The 21,667-nt window shown below is 42.1% G+C and overlaps 1 long non-coding RNA gene across 1 annotated transcript in view; it reads left to right on the forward strand.

Annotated features, from left to right (window-relative positions):
- The window catches only part of LOC131517210 (uncharacterized), a 71,228-nt gene extending 53,072 nt beyond the window's left edge, over positions 1-18,156 (forward strand). The window contains exons 4-7 of the long non-coding RNA XR_009264459.1: positions 10,113-10,233; positions 11,693-16,094; positions 16,616-16,725; positions 16,893-18,156. This is a non-coding gene — a long non-coding RNA (uncharacterized LOC131517210). The remainder of the gene's footprint in view (positions 1-10,112; positions 10,234-11,692; positions 16,095-16,615; positions 16,726-16,892) is intronic.
- The last annotated feature ends 3,511 nt before the right edge of the window (positions 18,157-21,667 follow it).

A 21,667-nucleotide genomic window follows, 5' to 3' on the forward strand; every position in this document is an offset into this window, starting at 1 on the left:
TGAATGTAATGTTTGATGTTATATTAAATATATGTTATGAGGAAAATTAGTACCAAAGCTTTCTCTGCTATCCCTCCTAACTTACTTTGTATTTTGAATGGAAACAGTAGTACTCTGCTATAATTAGTGTTAAGGTTTTTCACAGCCATGATGAAAGAAATCCACTATGTATCACCTAGTACTGAAGACCCAGTCTGACACCTGGACCACGGTACGAATACAAGCACACTTCCTGAACCAAGGTTGATTTAATTGTATTAGCTGAGCAAACAAAACTACACAGACACTCTTTTGTCTGCCTTGTTGATTTCCTTCCTGTACTGTGCTTCCTGTGTGTGTTTTTGTCATTTTCCTTCATTTTTTCCCCCTGCCTCTTCTGGAGTTGTCACTGTGTGAATAGCAGTCCCTCAAATCCCCAGACAACCGGATTCCCACAGGGTTGCTGGATTTGTTGTTTCTTCATTGTGCTGACAGGAGCTATATGCTCACCTTTTGTTGAGCAGTAAATACATGCTGGAAACAAAATACAATTAATACAATGCTTTACGCTTCTGAGGCAGCTTTCTCATTAGTCCCTAGCATATTGAACAAAGAAGTTATGTTCTAGAAATAAGAGAAGCGTGGTGCTGACAATACGAGCAGAGTCACGTGGCAAGGGGGAAAGTAAAAAAGAAAAAACGTTAAAACCAAGAATTCTGAATACCAAATTCAAAAGCCTGTAAAGGAGGCATCTGGAAGGATTTACTCCTACTTTTGAATCAATCATCAGTAGGCAGCAAGGGCTGACAAATGGTAGCTGGGGTGTATATGAAAGAGCAATAAGGAAAGGAAGCAGAGTCAGAGTCTAGAAAGACTAAGAACTGAAGCAGAGGGTCCAGAGAGGGGAAGGCGAAGGTATATGGAAAGAGCATATAATTAATCATGCTATGTGCTGGCCAGGTGAGGTGATTTGTGCGGCACAGTGGAAGTGTTGACCCTGAAATGGAGTAGGGGTGCATCCTCTCAGATGAAGCAATAAAAAAATGAAAGGGTGTGGCTATAGGTAAATTTGATCTTTGGATAGAGTATAAAATTGAAAGAGATCATGCTGGATGGAATGAATTTTACTTGATGAAGTAGAAGGTCACCTGAAGAGTTCACATAGGGATATTAGAATGGTTAAGTTTTGAAATTATTATTAATTATTAATAATGATTATTTTAGTGAGGGAGATGAAGACTAGAGAGAATCAAGGATAAGTTAAAAGCTAATGAGGGAGCACAACTAGGATAAACTACAGAATGAGAAAGCTATGTGGTTTTCTCCAGCCACACATGATGGCTAGCATTTAGGAACAAGGAGCAAATAGATTGACATAGGTTGGACACAAATTTCCCGAGAGGAGGAGGCCAATACAAGGCTACAGGGGAATATCCAGGTGGGAGGTATAGTTTGGATGATTAACCACATCTACCAGGATGGATATGAGAGGAAGGGAAAATAGAAGGTCTTGATACCAACTGCTTCCCAACTTATCTGTTCACAGCATCACCTCAGTTAGGATCTCTTAAAAACTTCAAAGCCCAAGCTACATTTCTGGTAAATTAAATCACAGTCTGAGGGCCTGGAACGCAGACACAAACCTCCATTACTTTTTGAAGCTCCCCAGGTAATTCTAATATGAAGGTAATTTGGGAATCATTGGGCACATCCATTAGCAGAGCATTGTCAAAATGTGGCCCCCAAACCAGCACATCAGCATCACCTGGGAACATGTTAGAAATGCAAGTTTGCATTGATCCCCTCCCCCCAGACCTATTGAGTCAGAAATTCTGGGATTCGGGTCCAGCAGTCTGTCTTAACAAGTCCTTCAGGTGATTCTCATGTTTGTTAAAGTTTGACAACCACTGAATAAGGAAGAAAAGGAATGTTGTCCTGGTAATCCCTCAAAGAGCGAGTGTAGTGAGAGAGCTAGAAGGACTGGTATCCTTCCTTTACTGTCAAGCATTTCCAGTCTGTAACTAACTCAGCTTTGAGGCTCAAAAAGGTGAAGAAACTAAACACTAGTGTGTTGGATAATCATCCACATATATGTTTAAATATCCCAGAATTGCGTCAGGATTTGGGAATGATGAAAAAACTCATATCTAGATTTTCGGTGTTTATGGGAAATAGAAAATGGTAGCATCAAGAGGCATAAACTTTGGCAGAATTTGCACATCGTGTAAAAGCAGCACCAGGAAGCTGGATGAATCCTGACTCCAAGCCCTGCTTCCAGACATGCAGGAAAAACAGGAGCCTCCACTAGAGATGGAAGCAAAAGACCATGCACCTTTGGAAGAAGGTAGGCTTCAATTTATGGTGGTGGAGTAATATTGTAAAGAAAAAATGTGGAAGCATTTTTTATGGAATAGTGGCTGCAGAGGGCATAGTGGGAAGGGTTAAAAATTTGGAGACAGGGGTTGAGAGTGGGAGGGGCAGGCTATGGAAGCATGAGCTACAGAATACAAAAGAACAATGCTGGATAGATGTTTGGGTACGGAAGGATAGGGGACCAGGGCAGGTTCCATCTGCCTTTGGAACAGTGGCCATGGATTATCGGTATGACAGGCCTTGCTAAAAATGACTAGCTTCCTCAACATGAGTTATTTGGTGCCTTTGTGGCTGATGGTCCCAAACAGTCCTGTCGCCAACCCCCAGGGAGCTGAGTCAGCATGTGGCAAAAGCCACAGTCTTGCGACAGTCCACTTCATGACTGGTGGAGCAGTGCAGACATGGGGAAGACACCTTAAGATGGATAGGTAGTGGACGGACTGAGTCTTCAATTAGCTCTTTCACCTGGTGACTTTCCTGCTTGCCAGAGCTCTGGGCCCTCTACCATCAAGGATGTGCCTGCCTGAAAATGGTCCCAGGGCCCCATTGTTATCATAAAGGAAAACAGAATCAGAAGACCTTGAACACTTTTAGATATTGCTTCTCCTGGCTCTGATAAGGGAGACAGGAGGAGAAAGGGAGGAAGGAATAAATCAAGGAGATGGTAACAAAAGCAGAAGAAAACAGATCCTTTTTGCTGGGCTCAGTAGTTTGTCTTATGATTTCTCTCTGACTCATGGGCACACTGAGAATTCTGGAATGAATTAAGTGTTCTTATGGCCACAAGATGTAGCTTAGTGTACAGACCAGTAACAATTGCTTGGGCTGGTCCAAGGCTAAGTTGTGAAGCTGGTTTCTGATTGTACTCCATTTGGGAGTCTTTTTCCCTTTTCTGGAAATCCTTCTCCTTGGGTTTTCCTCACCCTATAGTCCTGTGCTCGCCCTTCAGGAACATCCCTGTGGCTCAGGGTTAGGCACAGCACAGAGGGTTATCCTCTCCCTTCCACCTAATGTTTTGACATACAGTCATTACAGACACTCCCTGAGGGCTCTTAGCCACTGTCACACTCCCCAGATGTTCCTATTACAATTCTTGGGAAAGTTGAGGTCCACAATGGTGAGACTTTCAATTGCTTGGACTTGGGAATAACATCCACAATATTTAACAACTGATAGGGCAAAGACATCTGTCAGCTAGAACAGACCCCACCTCAGCAGAGCAGCCAGGTACATCCTGCCCACCCAGGCTCTCAGTCCTCCAGGGTTCTTGTGCTCACTCCCTCCCACCTCAGCTGTCCACTCCCGTGGGTATATCCTGGACTTGTCATTGCCATCAACAATGAACCCTTCTCCATCTCACTCACCATCTCCTGACCTTTCAGTTTATCTCCCTTACTCTAAACTTCTTTAACTCGAACAGCTCTTTGACATACCTACGAGCTCTTGATCCTACCACCTTTTCTCTCTCTCTCCATCCCCCATTCCCCCTTTATCCAGTTTAGATCCCATAGCTCATCATCATTATCATTTGAGCTCATCTTACTCACCTCTCCAGTGTACTCATGTGGCAGCCTTCCTCCTGGTTAAATCCAGTTCATCGGACACAACAGACTCAGGTTTGCATAGCCATTTCCTACCACCTTAAAAACAAAAACCGTATCTTGATCCCACATCACCCTCTGGTCACTGACCCATTCTTCCACCCCCTTTTATAGTAAAACCCCTGGAAAGAGTTGTCAGTCTTCACCGTCTCCAATCTCCTTCCTCTTATCCTCTGTCGAACTCACTCCTACCAGGATTTTGCCTCCACCATTCCCACAACGCTGTTCTCCTCAGGACTCCACTGAGGTCTCCACTGCAAAATGCAGTGGACGATTCTCAGTGTTCATCTTATTTGATGGATAGGTAGCATTTCATAGCTGATCATTCCCTTCTTGAAGCACTTTTTTTTTTTAATACCAGGATTCCACACTTGCCTGGTTTTTCCCTCCTCTATCATTAGCCATTATTTCTCAGAGTCCTTTAATGGTTTGCTCCCATTGTAGTGATTTGTAGACAGTGAGGCACTTCAGCTGCTCAGTCTTTGGACCTCCTCTCTTCTCTATCTACATCACTCCCTTACTGAGCTCCTGTCTTCTCATGGCTTCAATTGCCATTGTTCCCTTGATTTTCCAATTTTGTATTTCTAGCAAAGACCTCTCACCTGAACTCCACGCTCACATGCCAACTGCCTATTGGACATCTATACTTGATGGATAGCTGGCATCTCATGTTTGACAGGTTCAAAATGGAACTCCTCCTTACCTTTAAATGGCTCCTCCTACAGTTCTCCCAGCTCAGTAAATAGCAGGTCTACTCTTCCAGTTACTGAAGCCAAAAATCATAGAGTCATCCATATGTCTTCTTTTTACTCTCAGATCCTACATCTAATCCAACATCAAACTTTAATATATATCCAGAAGCTAACCACTTTTTATCACTCCAGTTACTGCTACTATGGTCCAAGCTGCCGATGCTTCTTACCTGAATTATAACAGTAGCTGTTTTTTAATGTTCATTTATTTATTTTGAGAAAGAGAGTGCACTGGGGAGGGGCAGAGAGAGAGAGGAAGTTGGAGAATCTGAAGCTGACAGCGCAGAGCCTGATGTGAAGCTCGATCCCATGAACTATGAGCCTGAGCCAAAGTTGAGTTGGACACTTAACTGACTGAGCCATCCATGCACCCCTGCAGTAGCTTCTTAATTGGTCTTCCTGTGTTCATGATTGCTCCTCCTCTAGTCAATAAATACAGCAGCCAAAGTGATTTTTTCAAACATGAGATGCAAAACTCCTCTAAAAACCTTTTCCAAAGTACCCATTTCACTGAAGGCAAAAGCTAAATCCTTAAAATAGCTGACAAGGCCCTACAACACTGTTTCTCTTCCCCTATTCTTCTCTGACCTGTGTCCTACTACTTTCTCCTCATTCATACCACACAGTGGCCTCCTTGTGAGTCCTCAGATGTACCAAGCATGTTCTGGCCTCTAGGCCAAAAAAATTGCTCTTCCTTTGGCCTGGAATGCTCATCCTCCAGACATCTTCTACTTTGCTAGTTCCCCAAATCCAAAAATTATTTAGCACCAATAGATTTAATGTCATATTCCCAGGGATCGCTTTACTTAATATTTCAACTTACCCCCTCACCCTCACTTCTGACACTTCTTTTCCCTCTTTTTATTTTAAATTTTTTAAATGTTTATTTTTGAGAGAGAGAGAGAGAGACAAAGTGCGAGTAGGGGAGGTGCAGAGACAGGGAAACACAGAGTCCAAAGCAGGCTCCAGGCTCTGGGCTGTCAGCACAGAGCCTGACGCAGGGCTTGAATTCATGGACCGGGAGATCCAGGCACCCCTCCCTCTTTGTTTAAAAAAATTTTTTTCCCTTGGGGTGCCTGGGTGGCTCAGTCAGTTAAGTGTCTGACTTTGGCTCAGGTCATGATCTCACGGTCCATGAGTTCGAGCCCTGCGTCGGGCTCTGTGCTGACAGCTCAGAGCCTGGAGCCTGTTTCAGATTCTGTGTCTCCCTCTCTCTCTGCCCCTCCCCTGTTCATGCTCTGTCTCTCTCTGTCTCAAAAATAAACGTTAAAAAAATTTTTTTTAAATTTTTTTCCCAACACATGTATTTATTCATGTAATTTTTCATTGTGGTTTTGATTCGCATTTCCCTCATGATTAGTGATGTTGAGCACTTTTTCATGTACCTATTGGTATTTGAGTATCTTCCTTGGAAAATTCTATTTGGGTTTCTTTGTCTGTTTTTTAACTGGCTTGTTTTGTTTTGTTTGCTATTCAGTTGTATGACTTCTTTATAGATCTTGGACATTAGCCCCTTATCAGATATATGATTTGTAAATATCTTCTCCCTTTTTATAAGTTGTCTTTTCACTTTGTTGATGGTTTCTTTTGCTGTGCAGAAGGCTTTTAGTTTGATGCAGTCCTATTTGTTTAATTTTATTTTGTTGCTTGTGCTTTAGGTCTCATATCTAAAAAAAAAAAAATCATTGCCAAGATCCATGTCAAGGAGCTTACCTGTTTTCTTCTAGTTTTCTTCTGGTTTCTTATAGTTTCAGATCTTAAATTTAAATCTTCAATATATTTTGAATTAATTTTTATGAGTGATATAAGATAGGGGTCTAGTTTCATTCTTTTACATGTAAATATCTCATTTTTCCAGTATCATTTATTGAAGAGACTGTCTTTTCTCCACTGAGTATACTTGGCTTTCTTGTCAAATATTAGTTGACTGTATAGCATGGGCTTATTTCTGGGCTCATCATTCTGTTCCATTGGTCTATGTATCTGTTTTTATGCCAGTACCATACTGTTTTGATTAGCATGGCTTTGTAATATAGCTTGAAATCAGGAAGTATGATGCCTCCAATTTTGTTCTTCTTTCTCGGGAATGTGTTGGCTATTTGAGGTCTTTTGTGGTTCCATAAGAATTTTAGGATTGTTTTTACAAAAAGTTATTTAAATCTTTACTGAGGTCTCATGAGGAGATACTAAAGTGGAATGTATTACACAACATGTGGCATAATTCCTAAAAGACTCTCTTCACTGTTGAAAGCATTATTTTCCAAATTAAAAACACAAATTCTTATACACATTGCATGTATGTCAGTTTTATTTTAACTCATTAAAATGATAAAGCAGTTCAAGGATGATAAGAGAATATAATGTAAATGTAGTTAGTGAAAACAAAAATGAATGAATGCAGGAGTAAGATTGTTAGATACAAAACTGATTTATTTGTTATGAGGCAAAAACCATTATCTTTGGAGTTCTCTTTTCTACTTTCAGAAGTAATTTATATCTCTACAGGGCAAAAATTATTTTCTTTTTTTTCTTTTTTAAAATGTTTATTTTTGAGAGAGAGACAAAGAGAGACAGAGAGCGAGCAGGGGAAGACAGAGAGAGAAAGGGAAACACAGAATCCGAAGCAGGCTCCAGGCTCTAAGCTGTCAGCACAGAGCCCGACACGGGCTCTCGAACCCACAAACTGTGAGATCATGACTTGAGCCAAAGTCAGACACTTAACTGAGCCACCCAGGCGCCCCCCAAATTTATTTTCTATTCAATTATTCAAAATTATTTTCTAGTCAATTCAGGCTGTCATAACAAAACATCGTATAGAATGGGTGACCTAAACAACAGAAATGTATTCTCTCACAGTTCTAGAAGCTGAGAAGTCCAAGATCAGGGTGCCAGCATGGTCACTTTCTTGTGAGATCTCTCTTCCTGGCTTGAAGATGGCCCTTTTCTCCCTGTATCCTCAGATGGCAGAGAGAAAGAGAAGGCAAACTGTCTGGGACCTCTTCTTTTTTGTTGTTTGTTTTGTTTTGTTTTTATTTTGGGTTTTGTCCCCCAGTATCTCTTCTTATAAGGGCACTAACTGTATGATGAGGCACATCCTCATGACTTATCTAACTATAATAACCCCCCAAATGTTTCATCTCCAAATATCATCATACTGGGGCTTAGGGATTCAACATACAAATTGAGGGAGGGCAGGGGAAGGCACAGTTCAATCCATAGCGAAAGGCGAGAAACATTTGCATTAGCAGTCTTCTGCAAAGTTTAAAGACGGTCCTTACAAAATTGTAAAATGGTCTAATGAATAATTGGCAATTAGTCAGACAACTTTATACCCTTCTGAATTCAGATGGCCCTTATGGAGGGCTTATTAGCCAAGGCCTTAGCACAAAAAGGAAGTCATTTTGCCTTGCAGAGTTTTGAATATTTTTCTTAACATCATTTATTTCTTTCTCTATAAACCCACTCATGACTCAGAATTATGAGGTCTGAAGCTTGTACAGTTGGGGGACGGGTACTTTGTTTGAAGAAGAATATAACATGAGCACATAAATACAGTCCTTGGGTTCTAGAACTGAAAGGGAGTCTGTGCTAGAGATAACTTCCTGGAAAACCCATCTCCAACCCTCTTTGTAGCAATTTCCACACCTCCCCCTAAATCTTCTCTTCTAAACATTCCATAAAAATCTCCATCTTTCACTGATTCTCCTTCCCCATTCAAAACCTATTCAAAAAACCGTGTGTCTATTTTTTACTGTGGTAAATATATGTAACATAAAATTCACCATTCTAACCATGTTTAAGTGTACAATTCTTTGGCATTAAGTACATTCACAGTGTCCTCCAAGTATCACCACTATCCATTTCCAGAACTTTTCATCATCACAAAGAGAAATCCTACATCCATGACAATAATCCCCACCCACCCCTGTTCTTGGTTCCTGATATGTACTTTTCTACTTTCTGCCTCTCTGAATGTGCCTCATCTAGATACCTCATGTAAGTAGAATCATACAGTATTAGGGGCTCCTGGGTGGCTCAGTCGGTTGGGCATCCGACTTCAGCTCAGGTCACGATCTCGCGGTCCGTGAGTTTGAGCCCCGCATCAGGCTCTGGGCTGATGGCTCAGAGCCTGGAGTCTGCTTCCGATTCTGTGTCTCCCTCTCTCTCTGCCCCTCCCCCATTCATGCTCTGTCTCTCTCTGTCTCAAAAATAAATAAAACGTTAAAAAAAAAAAAAGAATCATACAGTATTTGTATGTATTTGTCTGGCTTATTTTATTTAGCCTAATATTGCCTTCCCATTCAAAACTCTTCTCCAGCTCTTCTTGGTCCATGAGCTTCTTCTCATGTCTCCTAAAATAAATCCTTGTAACATCTCCAAGCAACTCCTAGTTCTTGCTGCCCATTATTTCTATAGCAAGAGGCAAAAGCGCCCTTCTTCGAACAGGAGAGGAATATGATAAGATTGTGAATATGAAGCTAGTAATATGTGCCCCCTCCATACTTACTCTTTGGGAAAAATCCAATACTTCTTTTAAAAAAAATTGTTTTAATGTTTACTTTTGAGAGACAGAGAGACAGAGCACGAGCAGGGAGAGGCAGAGAGAGAGGGAGACACAGAATCCGAAGCAGGCTCCAGACTCACAGCTGTCAGCACAGAGCCCGACGCAGGGCTCAAACTCATGAACTGTGAGATCATGACCTGAGATGAAGTCGCACGCTTAACCGACTGAGCCACCCAGGCGCCCCAAAAATCCAATACTTCTTAACACTAAGGTGGAAATGGGTAATAAAGCCTAATGTGTAGGCTTCTTCAGAAATTTTTCAAACAATAATCAGGAAGCCTCAAATCAAAGGAATGAAAACCACTCTTTGTGGAATTTCAGGGAAAGGGTGTGTGATATTTGAGGGTTATAAAGAATGGCAATATTGATTTTTAGAAAAGCCACCAGGAACACACATTCTACCGAATGTCACTCAACTGTCCCCATAACTGGCTCATCGCAGCGTCATTCCTATGTGCCCCCGGCTGGGATGATGAATGAAATTCCCATCTCATCAGAACTGCCACCACTTCTTGCCTTTTTTCCCCTCTTTTGACAATAATACAGGCGGCTGTACGGATGGTGCGGGATACACTGCGCTGTCACAGCTTACCATAGCTGGCTTGAGATTCCCTCAACATAAACATCAGAATGCCCTTAAGCCACTCTCATTGTGCAATACAGCTGAGTTAGAAACATGGTCCTGCTCTCTGAACAATTCCTGGAAGAGACAAAAAAAAAAAAAAAAAAGGCAAATATATTTGCAGAATGTTGACTTCATTCAGAATGTGCATTAAATAAATAATGCACTAAGGGTTTTGGAGACGGTAACTAAGACAGACGCAAATGCATATTTTTCTCCAGATAACAAAATCTTCCAAAGATGCCCGGTGCTCAGCACGGAGGATGTGCACAGCGGTGTAGAGGCTCCAGCCCTGTGATGGTCTCCATTCTGGGCTCGCCTGGCCCCAGCTTCCCTGCTGAGGTAAGAGCCGCATGGAAGCTAGGCCTTCCCTGGTGACTGAGAACAGAGCTTGTCAACCAGCTGGGAGACAAGAGTCCAGTGCTGGGGAAAGGTGGCAGATGAAAGGCTGGCAAGGCGCTAATGTTATTCCCTCCAGAGGGTAGCAAGTCAGAAGAAAGGCTCTCCTGCCTTTTTGTGCTCATGCGCCCTGTGGATGCCAGTGCCACTGGGTAGCGGGTAAGGAAAAACACATGCTATTCAACACTGAGGTTGCTAATGCCGCTTTAATTTTCTGGGAGATTCCCTTTTACGGGGGAGAAGGAAAGCATAAGGGACATCACTTAAGTGGATTCTGGGAACACAACTAGGGCTGTAATGAATGCAAAGTTACTGGGTACATGGCCTGAAGTACTCATTAATACGAATGCAAATGTTCTGGAAATAGATTTTCTCTTCCATTCCCTTTAGGGCATTCCATTTATTTCTGCTGTATCCAAAGAGACCCATTTTCCTTAATGCTCTGAGTTAGAGCTCTTTATTAGTTGCCTGCTTTAAAGATACCCTAAATGCCCACCCAGCTAATGCATAAACAGGTAAGGGCAGATGCCGTGCAAAAAAGAGCAGGGGACCCTGAGGCTCAGCAGCGTCTTCACCAGAGCAATGCAATGCAAATGAACAGAAGGCGAACTCTGTAGAAATAGGCTTAATCGCTGGAATTATGACCAAGACTCGGTTTTTTTAATGCCCTCTGAGGAACAAGCAAAAGAGGAAACAAAAGAAAGCTTCGGGGCTAATCTGATGTTTATAAAGAGCCTGGAGCTGAAACTCAGTAATTACCCTGTGAAGCAGGAAGGAACGCTGAGCTAATCATATCAGATAAGAGACATAAAGCACCAGAAAATGGGAAGTGAAGAGGGAGAGTAGGCATCCAGGTTTCCTATTCTTTCCATATCAAACCTACCTTCTTATCCCAGGTCTTTTATTTTGAAGAGGAAAAATTACTTTATACTCAGACCTCCAGGTTTCCTATCTCTCTTTACCTGTAATATATCAGAGGTCCGAGGCTATATAGGTGAATAAGATGGGGCTTTTCAGAGTGTGCTCCCTGGTTTCCTGTCTTCCCTGTAGCTCCAGGATATCACCCACCATTGGTGTGAGGTAGGCTGCCCCAGAGCCTATCAACCTCTAACCTGTCCCTTCCCATGTTCCATGCTCCTTTACAAACACTTCAACAGATGAACCTAAAGAAAAACATATTAAGGCAAACTTATCAGATCATCCTTTCCTGCCCTTAACCTACAACTTCCCCTTAGGGAAAGACCTAAATTTATGAGGCTCCCAAAGTCTCTTCCTTGCAGAATTGGGAATGAATGTAAACATTTAACCAAATAGAAAATCTTAGCTAAAATACTGTAATTTTGTTTCCTACCATTTGGTAAATATTGGCCTTGCTGCTAATCATCAGATCTCTTGCTGACAGGTGCTGAAAAGGGAGCTCCGATGTCCAAGCTTGAATGTTTCAGGATGAGATGCTGTGCAGGTAGATTGCTACAGGTGGGTTTGGTGGGTAAGTAGAGGCAGTGTGGTGTGGCAGGGCAAGCATCGGACTCTGGGCTGTTCTCAGCGCTGTCACAAATTCATTCACTGAGGGACCTTGGACCCTTCGTACCTCTGTTTCCTTTTATACAAAATGGAAAAATATATTTTATGGTGGCGTTCTGAGAGTCCAGTGAGACCCATGTGTATGAAAATGTTTTTAGAATTATAAAAAGCCAAGGGCTCCTGGCTGGTTCAGTCAGGGGAGCATGAGACACTTGATCTCAAAGTTGGGAGTTCAAGCCCCACGTTGGGTGTAGGGATAACTTAAAAAAAAAAAATCAAATCTCAAAAAAAAAAGAATTCTAAAAAAAGCATAGAAATATGTGTTTTTATAGTTAGCTCTATATATCACCTCCCTCATGGGTATTCCCTCCCTCCCCACAATTCTAGCACACACCCAGTAGTCATCTACCATTCACTTTTTGGATAACCTGACCAAAATATATCACATCTAACCTACTCTCCTTCTCATGGTCCATGTTCCTCTACACGCTCTTAAATAGATGCACAGGGGGTGGGGGGAGAATTATAAGGCACATTTATAGGATTATCCACTCTTGCCCCTAAGCTCCAACTTCCCATTAAAGAAGGGACTCAAGGCCAGCCTATGATAAAAGCTTGTTTTTATAAATGCAGTAAAATATTTTTAGCATTGTATTTAAAGAATCTTAACATGGATGCAATAAAACATACATTAATTGTAAAACCTGTTTTCAAAGAAAATACCTCATTTTAGATTGTTTCACATGCCTAGACTTGGGAGAAAGAAAAAAAGTTGGATGAGATTAAGAGTTAAAATTGATTGAACATCACTATGAGCAAAGCACTCTGCTAAGTATTGTCAGATCTAAAGTTAAAAGCATGACTCATTCAAATATAAAGGGAGCACATGTCAGGGGCACCTGGGTGGCTCAGTTGGTTAAGTGTCCACTTCAGCTCAGGTCATGATCTTGCAGTTTGTGAGTGCTAGCCACGTGTCAGGCTCTGTGCTGACCGCTCGGAGCCTGGAGCCTGTTTCGGATTCTGTGTCTCCCTCTCTCTCTGCCCCTCCTGGGCTCGTGCTCTCTCTCTCAAAAATAAACATTAAAACAAAACAGGGAGCACGTGTCAAAGATTTCTTAACTCATGAATGAGGGAACAGACAAGATAGTTCAAAAAGAATTAGGAAGATGGAAGTATTTATAGGGGCTGAGCAAGAAAGAGGAGCACATGGATAAAATTTGTAATTTAGGTACAGACCTGGTTCATGTCCTAGAGGGCAGTAACAGGATAATCTTGGGATTATCTTTTCAACCCTGAAAGCAGTTTCATGTCTTCTGGACAAAATCAATTTGCATTTCTCTTGGACAAGAATCATTTGCATTGCTAGCACTTTTCTACAAGTTAACTTTTACACTTACAGAATTCCAAAATCTCCTTATGGTGAGATTGAGTAAATAGCAATTCAAACAAAAGTACCCACCTAGAGAATCAGATAATTCACCAAACAGGTCTACACACAACCCTGGCTTAACACTGAAAAAGACTTGCACGTTTCCAAATTTTTAGATAATTTTATTTTTAAATTTTTATATTTTTATTTTTTTAATGTTTATTTATTTTTGAGAGAAAGAGACAGAGTGTGAGTGGGAGAGGGGCAGAGAGACAGAGACACAAAATTGGAAGCAGGTTCCAGGCTCTGAGCTGTCAGCACAGAGCCGGATGCGGGGCTTGAACCCACGAAGAACCCACAAACCGTGGGATCATGACCTGAGCCGAAGTCGGACACCCAACTGAGTGAGCCACCCAGGCACCCCTGGATACTTTTATTTTTAACAGCACTTATGCATAGTGTATGGAAGCATTTAATATTTATTATTTTGTGCGACCTACACAATTCTGTAAAGTGGTTATTATTAATTCCATTTACACGGATGAGGAAACTGAAAATCAAGGAGACAAAGAAATTTGTTCAAATTCACTGGAACAAATGATTACCCAGACCTGTTAAATTATGAAATCCTTGCTTTTCTTGCTACAGTGTATATATCACCCCCCAAAAATGTTTTAATTGTCTTTATTGAGATATAGCATACATATGGCACAGCGCAGATATCTTAAGTACACATTTTAATGGCTTTTTACATATAAGGACGTATGTATATGTACGTGTCTTTTGTCAAACACATATTACCATGACCCAGATCAAGATGTTAAACATTTGTAGTGCCCCAGAGGTTCTCATGCCTCTTTCTACTCAATCCACCATCACCACTAACCCCAGGTCACCCTTTTTTTTTTTTCTACATCTATCACCATAAATTAGTTTGGCCTGATTTTCATAAAATGGGTCATACATACAGTAGCTGCTGTTTTGTGTCTGGTATCTTTTGCTCATAATTATGCCTGTGGCATACACCCATGTTGTTGCATGCGGTAGTATTCTTTCCAAAAAAACTGTTTACAAAGTTCATTGCATGAATATACCCAAACTTATCTATTCTCTTGTTGAGGGACCCTTGAGTTGTTTCCAATTTTTGGCTCTAAGGCATAAAGCTATTAAGAATATTTTTGTATATCCTTTCTGTGAGCATGAGCATATATTTTTGTTGGCTGTATACTCCGGAGGGGAGTTGTTGGGTGGTACATTTATATATTTTTGGTTTTAGTAAGTTCTGCCAAATATTTTTCCAAAGTGGTTGCACCAGTTTGCATTCCTACTACCATAGCAGTGTATGAAGATTCCAGTAAGTTCACATCCTTAACAACACTTAAATCATTACTCTTTATTTTTAACTATTTTGTGATATGAATAAGTATTCCTCTGCATTTAAATTTGGTCCCTGTTATAAAAGAAAGAAATAATATGACAGTTCTATAAAGCATTAGGTCTGAGAAAGTGATATCAAATAATATTAGCTCTGTCTGGAGTGCGTGGATGGATCCCAGTGCTTCCAATTTGGGGGTTATTTTAATAGGTGAGTGTAACATACCGAAATAAAACTATGTCTTTTTGATACATTCCCTCTGTTCATTTAGGGTGCCATGATTTTGATGGCATTTACCAATCAAACCTATTTGATAAAAATGCTCAGGGAACCTGGGTGGCTTAGTCAATTACATGTCCGACTTCAGCTCAGGTCTTGATCTTGAGACTCGTGAGTTTGAGCCCCACCGCTCTCTATTGTCAGTGCACAGCCTTTGTCCGATCCTCTGTCTCCCTCTCTCTCTCTGTCCCTCCCCCATTTGCGCACTCTCTCTCTCTCAAAAATATATTTTTTTAAATGCTTAGTAATATTAGAAAGCTTCTTTAAATTTAGCACTGTATAAAAAGACTAAGTTAGGAACCTAATTACTACTATGTAAAGGACCATGCATATTTGAATAAATCTAACCATAAATATAAACAAGCTACAATTAATATACAGAGATCTAACTTCAGAATGGGTCCCTGTACCAAGGAGATAGTAAACACATAGTGCTTGATATATGTTTATGAATGATATTGATTGCACACCTCTTCTTTCTTTATCAGTTCTGAGTGGGGCTTTACCTTTTTTGTTGTTGTTGTTGTTGTGTTTTGTGTGCTGGTCCACATTAGATCATTACCTAAATTGAGGCAGACTCACTAATTTACAGAAAATTTGCAGTCTCCACAGATACCCTGGATGTACATCTTAAACAGTCTACAACTATTTCTAAATCTGTAGTTATTTTTATTCCTACTCCACAAATTAATATAATTTAGGACCCTAGGGAAGACTGCTTTCCTTCAATGGCCAGACTTTGAATTCACTATCTTTTCTTTTTACAACAATGGGTGAATCTTTGATAGACTGCTATGATTCGGGGCAGAAAAAACAAACAAACAAACAAAAAAAAGCTGCCTGGCTTTAAATCCTATTTCTATTACTTAACCATGTGACCTGTGGTAAGTAATTTAACCTCTGTACACTTCAGTTTCCTCATCTGTAAAATGAGAATAATCACTCCAACGTAGGAGGGTTGAGAATTAAATGAGCTATTATTTGTAAAGCATGTAGAACACTATCTGATACACAGCAACAATATACAGACATTTGTTTAGTAAAATAAATTTGAAATCTTACCTCAAAGTGTCTTCTACTCAATCACTCAAAAGACTTCTCTTTGGATTCCTGTATGCTCTCTTCAAATATCCCCCTCTGGAGCCATACGTCCCCCCATGCCAGCTTATGCACAATCCTCTCAAAGAAGAACAAGATACTCAGTGATAGTGACCCCCAAAACACACAACAATGTGCACGGATCTCCTATGCATTAAGGTGAGTAAAAGGAGCCTGATAAAAGAGGCTACATATTGTAGGATTCCATTTACTTGACATTCTGGAAAAGGCAAAACCATTGGGATCAAAGCAGATCAGTGGTTGTCAGGGACCAGAGTCAGGGGAGGAGTTAACTGCAAAGGGGCATGAGGGAATTCAGGGGTAGGGGTGTTGATGTGATGCAGTCGTCCTATATCTCGACTGTGGTGGTGATTAATCAACTATATGCATATCTTAAAAGATACACAACTATACTTTTAAGAGGGCAAATTGTGCTATGTGCAAATTACACCTGAATTTATTAATAGAAAAAAGAATAAGAGGAACCACAAAGTCTTTTACCAAAAAAGAAGTCATTCAGTTACACGTAAGCAGTCCTAGAATATGTGCAGCACCGTGTCTAACTGCAGACACGGCCAGTTCCAGAAGTTCTAGGAACAGATCTCCAATAGTCCTGAACCTTTGGCCAGTTGCAGGATGATCTCAGTGAATCGGTCTTTCTTTGCTTAATTGTCTTGCAGGAAGCACTTGAAATGTGTGGTAGTTGTTTTGCAACAATTACTGACATCTGGCAACTAGGGATCTGTTAAGGACTCAACGAGATGTAAACGTAGCTGTAAGAATGGGCAAGGTGAGTTTCTCATGTCTGGCGAAAGGCTTACTCCACCTGGTTGGCTTCATCAATAGCTCTCTGTCATCGTCAGAGCCTGGGAACAGAAACCTGTACCCGGGTCTGAGAGCCTCTCACCTTGTCTCCTGCTTTGCCTGACTCTAGAACGTTATCCCTTGTCATTTTAGCATTACGAAACTTCTTGTTCCTGTACTGTTTCCGCTGGTGTCTTTCCATCGATTGCATCCCTTGTGACACCTATGAAATGTTCCACACGAGAGCTAACTTCCACAGAAAATCAGAAGTAGCTTCTAGAACCTGTGAGGCTGCCCGCCCCCACCCCCCTCCCGGGGCAGAGTCTCCACTCTCCACTCTGGATGCGGGCCCCAGCTACCCCGTTCCCCAGCTCCCGAGGGACTTCTCCCCTCTGTGATGCCCCTCTCTGGCCCTCCCCCTTTCATTCGTCTCCAACTCTCCTAAAACCCTCTGCATCTTCAGCTTTGCTCCTCAGCCTAGGTGGTCACTTACTCCACTGCTGCAGCATCTTTCCCGGAGACAGCTGAAGACAGGCTCTGGGTCCAGTGAACAATGATGAGAGAAGAAAGCTACGTTTGCCCTTCAGCCCCCAGGTCTAGCATCCAGGAGAAGAGTCTGACTTTTCACACCACTCCAAGGGACTGCCTTTTGGCATGACGCCAATGCATGTAGCTAGAAGAGAGACCCCCTTCCTTCTATGTAAGTTTCATAAACAAGTCCCTGAAGCCTCTCCTACCTTGTAGTATTCGGAGCCCTGATACTGGGTTCAGTCACATGCACGTGTGATGCCAAACACGTATTACCTCCCACCATAGCAAACACAGATTAATTGGAGCCCTCGCATGTCTGATCATTTTTTCTAAAAGTAGAGGTCGTGGACTGACGCTGAGAAGTGGCCAGAAATGTCTAATAGGAGACCAGTTTAGTAAGAAGATAGGTAGTTCTATAGAGGTCCTCCACTGGTAGGCAAATCAGCCAAACACTATAACAACTGAGATTTGTGGGGCGCCTGGGTGGCTCAGTCAGTCAAGCGTCCGACTTTGGCTCAGGTCACGATCTCGCAGTTGGTGAGTTCGAGCACCATGTCGGGCTCTGTGCTGACAGCTCAGAGCCTGGAGCCTGCTTCTGATTCTGTGTCTCCCTCTCTCTCTGCCCCTCCCCCACTCACACTCTGTCTCTCTCTTTCTGAAAAATAAGTAAGCATTAAAAATTAAAAAAAAAAAAAAATAGGGGCGCCTGGGTGGCTCAGTCGGTTAAACATCCGATTTCAGCTCAGGTCATGATCTCACAATCTGTGAGTTCAAGCCCCTCATCAGGCTCTGTGCTGACAGCTCAGAGCCTGGAGTCTGCTTCAGATTCTGTGTCTCCCTCTCTCTCTCTGCCCCTCCCCTGCTCATGCTCTGTCTCAAAAATAAATAAAAACGGGGTGCCTGGGTGGCGCAGTCGGTTAAGCGTCCGACTTCAGCCAGGCGGTCACGATCTCGCGGTCCGTGAGTTCGAGCCCCGCGTCAGGCTCTGGGCTGATGGCTCGGAGCCTGGAGCCTGTTTCCGATTCTGTGTCTCCCTCTCTCTCTCTGCCCCTCCCCCGTTCATGCTCTGTCTCTCTCTGTCCCAAAAATAAATAAAAAACGTTGAAAAAAAATTTTTTTTTAAAAATAAATAAATAAAAACATTAAACAAAAATTAAAAAAAAAAAAACACCTGAGATTTGCCATTATGAGACAATATGACTTGGGGGAAGCTCAAGAGAATAGGAGGGAAGAGCAAGGACCGTGCCACAGGAGGCAAAATTTTAATTTTGAGTTGTGGTTCTTAACTGCCACTGCATGAATCAACTGCAACAGGCCTCTCTCCAGACTGACTGAATCACAATCTGTGGCAGTGGCCCCAGGAATCTACACTTGAGAATATCTCCCCAGGCGGTTCTGACATTTGCCCAAGTCTGGGAACCCCATGTTTAGAGGCTCCACCAGGAAAAGAGCCCCTCAGTGTTCTCTATCTATAAAGTGCTCACAACGACTCTGTAAGGAAGGTACCAATATCCCCCTTTTGCAGATGAGAACACTGAGGCACAGAGAGGTCACACAGCTAGTAGGCAGTGGAGCTTGCTTTTGAACCCAGGTAATCTGACTTCAGACCCCATGATAATATTTCAACAGAATTATTAAGAGGACATAAAACAAGCAAAATATGAAATATATGCTAACATATTTAAGAAAGATGTTTAACATGAGTTCACTCTTCCCCCATTACACCCAGAAAGTCCCATTGAGGGAAACATGCTAATCTCTGAACATTCTGCCTAAGGACGTTTTTACTCCACTGTGTGTTATTTTCCCATTGTGCAAAAGACCTCCTTTTTTTTGTCTAACCTAGATGGACACCATGATGTCATGCTTATTTGCCCTTTCCTGACCTAAACAGTAATGAAATTTACGTCCTTGAAAAACCCTCCTATTCAGAGCCAGGACACTAAAAGCTTATTCAGATACGAGACAAGTGTCCTGATATTATCTGGTCTAGACATAGGGACTCATGAAAGAAGGTACAATTAGAATCTTTCAGTCTGGAGTTGATGTCTTCAAATAAATTTTCTGAAAATCTGATCTTAATATGTCTTATTTTTTATAAAGAAAGTGAGAGAGCAAACATCTTTCCCAGGTCTTTGCCAGGGCAGTTGTGTTTCTTCTTTCTACATCCTCTCGAGCTGCCAAAGTCGGTAAGTGAACCTGTGACTGGCAGGCAGGGTGTCTCTCGTGTCAGCCACAGGGCTCTGCACGCCTAAACAAAAGTGGTGAAAAGCCACTTACTTTCCCAGCACATGAGTAGTGTTTCCTGAGGTCCCACCAGAGTGGTCATCGATCCGTTCGGGGTCCAAAATTAATTTATTAAGATGGCAGTTTGGCCTGTTTTGCCAGACAGAGGGCCCACGTGTGACCCTTTTTCACAGAACACGGTTATTGTCAGAACCAAAGACCGACAAAAAGGTTCTTTTCCTCGGGAGAACCCTGTTACCATTGGTATCGCTAAAGTAATGGACTTAGATGCTGTGGCAAAAGTCCCACCCATGTTAGAAAGCAGGAGACCAACAACACGATCAAGTTATAAGTAGCTGAACTCCTTCAGGTGCTTCCAATCCACACTATTCTTACCGGAAATCACAGGGAAGGTCTTCAGGACAAAGAGAGCAAAGAGATGTTTTTATATTAATGCAAATCAATAATTGTTGAATGGACAGATGAAGGCACAAGCATTCACTGTGGTTGTTTTGCTCCTGAGGCTACTCCTTGCCTCCTCTTTCCCATTCTTCTCTGTCACCTCTTCCCAGACATCACCAGTTAGTGCTGTGAAAACCACTCAACTATTTTGTGGGTCTGCTCTGCTCTCATCTTCCACCCTACCCCATTTCAAAGCCTACCCCACATCATCATGCAATGGTTTTTCCAAAATGCAAGCCTAGTTATGTAACTAAGTTATGTACCTAAAATCTTCTGTGGTTCTCATTTATCCACACTGGCCGAAACATCATGGAAGGTACTTCCCAAAAGGTGGATCCCAGTCCACCTTTACAATCCATGGAGCACCCCCTCGATACAGCCCAGCCATTTGTTCCCACTATGCCAAACTATTCATGGTTCACAGAATAAGCCATGTTCTGTCCCACCCTCTTTCTGAACAGTTACCTAGCTTGCAAACCCCCCTTTCTATCACTGAGCACTCAGGCACCATCTCAATTGCTGACTGTTCTGAAGGCTGTCCTGGCAACCCAGACAAAATAAATCTATCCCATCCCTATGCTTCCTCTCCTCAGTTTCCCCCATCTGTGCTCCTAAGGGGTGTACATGGCTGTCCCGGCTACTTAGCCAGTTTGATCGAAGAAGCCCAACTTGTTGAGATAAAAACACGGACCCATTTTATCTTTCCCATGGCTGCTAACCCACTTGGTTCCTTTGTTTGACTCTCCTTTCCCTCTGGGCAGCAAGCTCCCTTAACAATAGTTCATTCTATCCCAGAACTCTTCAGTCACTTCTGTTTATTAAGACAATCTGGTCCTGTTAACCATCTCATATTTGGTACAAACCCCTCTCCATCTCCCCAGGACAGACAGGACAAGGCTGGACTGGGGGCACATCTGTTTTCTGACATGGTCCCCTTCTTAAAAGATCAGAGTGAGTAGGAGGTTCCCTACTCAGGGAACCTCAGAGGGAGCAGAGGTTTCCCTTTGTCACTTTTTTCTTTATCTTCAGTGGTAATGAGGCTGTTGGCAACTCTTTTGTTTCTCCCAGCTCATTGGTTGGTGGGGGACAGGGGCTAGGAGTAGTCTTATAAAGAGTCACTGTGGTCAGAATGGAAGCCCCCAAATCTGCATTGATGGTAACTCAGTCCCAAAAAGTCACCTAAGCATTGGTGGTTACTTCCCAGGAGAATCCACAGCAACTCCAGCTGACCTTTACCCCCATCCGCCCCCTTCCCCCCCCCGTCCCCCCCCCCCCCCCGTCCCAATGGAGGCATGGCTCACATCCCTCTTTGCTCCTTGCCACAACTTTTGTTGAAAAAATTGAGAGGTCTTGTGGGGTTTATTGTTAGAGAATTTCATCTAGACCTATAAAAGCAACAATAAAACCTCGACAAGGAAAATATGTACTCATATGCTCAGGTTCAAAATAAATATTCTGAAAGACACCCAATTTATTGAGGATTCTTTTTAAAATTTTAAAATTTTCTCTTGGCTTTCTTAAGAATTTATGAGCTAAATTTTAGGGTATCATGTGGAGCCAATCACTTGTGTAAATTTTGTAATTTTAAATCATAAATAAAAATTTATCTTTAAATTATAGTTAGATTTGAAAGAAATCTGCCCCAGCATTTCTCAAAGTATGCTCTGAAGTACTGGGGATGTTCGGTGAAGATATCACTCAGTGATCAG

The sequence above is a fragment of the Neofelis nebulosa genome, chromosome 7, assembly GCF_028018385.1.
Source record: "Neofelis nebulosa isolate mNeoNeb1 chromosome 7, mNeoNeb1.pri, whole genome shotgun sequence".
NCBI classification, from domain to species: Eukaryota; Metazoa; Chordata; class Mammalia; order Carnivora; family Felidae; genus Neofelis; species Neofelis nebulosa.